We start from the raw sequence: 3,638 nt of genomic DNA, 5'->3' as shown, positions 1-3,638 counted from the left end.
TAACCACTTCCTTCCCGCTCCTTTGGATAATTGCATTACAGCCCAATAACGCTATGTTTGGGTAGGAGTGTGGGAACTGGTTGTCTAAGTCGCTATTCATCCTCCTGGATTGGTTATTTCCTGTTTCAGCCGGCTCCTAGCAGGACACGACCTTCTCCAGCTAATTTGTTAGATAACACAGAAACAAATGGGGAGACAGAAAAGAAGGGGATAGACTGCGAAGAGAATGATGTCTGATGAGTAGACTGGTGGTAGGAGGCAGGCAGACATACACATATGCTGTTAAGAACTGTAATGCAATGGTGTTGTCTGAGTTAGGTGCTGAAATGTCAGCCCCTGTGCCCAGGGGGTAAAAAAAGAAGAAGCTGTGAATGTATGTGTTGTCTTTGCACCAGTGTGCACTTATGTTAGCAACTTTGTGCTTGTGACTGTCTCCCCTCTCTGCCTGTGGAGGCAGTGTCAGGTCCTTTTGTTGGGTAGATCTGTTACCTTCCCTGCCCTTTGTCCCGATGATTTTGCCTCTATAAATGTTAAATACTGCCAAACAGCAGTTATTTTAAGAGCTGCACAGTTCAGCAGATAGAGACAATGGGGATCATCAGCCTATTATGTAATCGTCCCTGTTTTTCTCATAAGATACTCTGTTCTCAAGCCAAACATTTTGGTAAATGATTTGATGATCCTGAGAATTGTTTTGCCAGATAATTAGTTATCTCCAGGGAGAAATAAACTATTTTAATATTGAGGTGTATTTCATCTAGTTATTAGTTCAATTTGTAGATTTAAAGATATACACTAATGTAGCATTTTAGTTTTGTTGTAGGACCTCCTCAACTAAAGTTTTTGGCCATTGAAAACCGGCAAGGCCATTTGTTTTTGTTGTAGACATTAATGTGCATAAGGTATACAGGGCAGTTTCAAAGACCCACACACTCTTTTGTAAATGAAATTAGTACATTTTACTCTACAATGTATGGGTGTGGTATAATGTATTAAGTTTCCAACAATAACAAAAGAGAAAATACTGTGGGTTTCATTCACCAAAACATGGTAAAGTGGCTCAAAAGTGAAATCCTGGGTAGCAAAATGCACATTTCTCATGATTACAACAATCTCATTTCTGCCAAACATTAACATAGTGTTTAACACATTTCACCAACATGATTGTCCTAGTCTTGGTACAAAGACCCTTGCAAATTGCAACAACCTTTACACTGTTTGTGTTTACCTTTGTCACATGCATGTATGTTTGCTTTTGTTGATGACAAAGGCAAATAAATAGCTAACCACACCAGTGACAGTATATGTTAAGCTTTAGATTTATTTTGTCCCATCTTGGAAAAGGCATCCGTTTCTGGAACATACTGAGCATAGGAATGGACAGTAGAGTAGTGGATTGTGCTACAGAAGTGGTTTGAGTAGTTTGGATGGATGTATTGATACTTTTTTTGCCATAAAACTGGGTCACTCTTGGAATCCATTGTAATTGTTGTGAATGTGACTACAACTCTCAGTGAAGGAGCAGGCTACACACTTTTCAGATCCATGTTTCAACCCTACAAGTGGGGATTTCTTCATACACAAAACGTAGGAGGAAATAGTAAAAATAGCAAAAACTACCACTTGACGGTTCATTTTTTTTATTTGAAGCCTGTGTTACAAAAAAGCCTGGTGGGTTATAAGATAGTAAAGAAAAGATAGATGGAAAAAAAGACAAGAGTAAAGCAGCAGCATAACACGTGTTACAGCTGCTCTCATGGAAAGTTTCCAAGGAATGAGATGGATTCTTCTTGTACACTGCACCTCACTGTGCACCTTTCTCACCTTTCTACTCAAAACACATCTCTATTCTGGCACATTGAATTTTAAAAAAAACAAGTTTTACAAGTCTCAATTTAGGATTGACATTTCCTACCTACTTTTCAGAGTGTAGGTTTGTATTATCTATGGTTTTAAAAAAAGAATTTAGATTTAGAGAAAAGAAAAGAAAAATATTTACTGTATCAATTTTACTTGGCAATTGTGTCTGTAACCTTTTTTGTTTATGTATACCTGTGCTTGTCCATTGTATCTGTGTGTTTTTGTTTTTGTGTGTTTAGAACTTGAGGCCAGAGAGCCAGCAATTAAAAAGAGGATTGGGACATCTAAAGGCTTAGAGGCACAGACCCAGCACACATGCTGGCAGTCAATTGGCAAGCCGGGGGAGGTGAAATTGGAGAGAGCGAGGGAGCAAGAGAAAAAGAGAGGGAAGAAGGAGGAGGGCAGGGTGAGTGCATGTGGGAGAGATGGGGAGAACCAGAGAGAAGAGGGCGGGTTCAGACGCAGCCAGCGCACACACACTCTCTCCTCAGCCTTCAGTCTGGTCTAGGCGTGCAAGAGGCAGCATATGTGAGTATGTGCTGTAATGTGTGTGCGTGTGTGTGTGTGTAGAGTCTAACGCTGCGCTGGAGTCCGGGAGATGTCTCACCGATGCAAGGAATCCCCTGTTTGCTGTCGGAGAGGACACATGCCGACTGTGTTTTAACCACCACAGGGAATTAACTGATACTCACACAGGACACACTGGGAGCTTATGTAAAGGTAAAGCGATGCATTTCATTTCAAGATGTTTTGGGAGCTTTGTGAGTGACAGAGATAGAGTTGCTTGGGTGTTTAAGATAACTGGCTTCATGTTGTGTGTGTTTAGATGATTTGTTAACCTTTTTGGATAGATGTTAATTTCTGTGTTAATAAGGCAAAAGAAGGTAAAGTTCTAGGAAGGTAAAGATGTCCACATTTGTGCATCTCACTTCTTCCAAGAGTACAAGCTTTTTGTTGTGCTCGGTCCATATGTGTGTGTGTGTGTGTGTGTGTGTGTGTTTGTGTGTGTTAATGTCTGTATACCAATGTATCTTGTATGCTTTCTTTCACAGTGTGTCTCTGTGTGTGTGACTCCTCTCCTTGGCTAGTACACTATTCTACTGTTTGGTGGCTGCTTTTTTCCATTGATGGGCTCTCCTGCTTACACTCTCTCTCTCTCTCTCTCTCTCTCTCTCTCTCTCGCTCTCTCTCTCTCTCTCTCTCTCTCTCTCTCTCTCTCTCTCTCACACACACACACACACACACACATACAAGAGAATTGCAAGAAAAAAAGCCTTTCACACATTTTGTAGAAATAGCCATGTGTATGGGGTAGTGTATGCGTGTTGATGATAGGACTTTATCAATCATTAATGGGACTCACTCACTGGGACTTAACTGGTTTCTTACCTGAGGTAATTTAGTGATAACAAAATACCTTAACAGCCCTCTGGACTGGCACCACCTGCCATTTCCCTGCCATTGTACAACCTGCACAGCTCAAAGGGCAAACAAAGTAACGCATGCTTTAGCATGTGCATATTTGACTGTGTGATTTTTGTAAGGTACAGAAGAGATTAAATTACTTGAGATAAAGTGAGATATCAAAAACTCAGGAGGTACTTACAGTAATTATGACTTGTCAAAAGCTTGTTAGAGAGCCGGAGCACTCTGACGAAATAAAAAAAGACGCAGGTCAGTTCTCAAAATTTCTGGTAATGCCATCAAAGTTTCACAATGCAAAAATGAGGAGAGAGAGATCATACACTAACGGATTTGGATCTGATAAATACATTAGC

At 40.5% G+C, this 3,638-nt stretch overlaps 1 protein-coding gene across 1 annotated transcript in view; it reads left to right on the top strand.

Moving 5' to 3' along the window:
- Positions 1 to 2,311: 2,311 nt before the first annotated feature.
- LOC116036945 (T-lymphoma invasion and metastasis-inducing protein 1-like) overlaps positions 2,312 to 3,638 on the top strand; it is a 59,320-nt gene continuing 57,993 nt past the window's right edge. Inside the window, exon 1 of the mRNA XM_031280610.2 lies at positions 2,312 to 2,580. The gene's annotated coding sequence lies outside the window, so the exon portion shown is untranslated. The remainder of the gene's footprint in view (positions 2,581 to 3,638) is intronic.

Source organism: Sander lucioperca, chromosome 13 (genome assembly GCF_008315115.2).
Source record: "Sander lucioperca isolate FBNREF2018 chromosome 13, SLUC_FBN_1.2, whole genome shotgun sequence".
In the NCBI taxonomy this organism is placed as follows: Eukaryota; Metazoa; Chordata; class Actinopteri; order Perciformes; family Percidae; genus Sander; species Sander lucioperca.
This window is presented reverse-complemented; position numbering and strand designations above follow the sequence as displayed.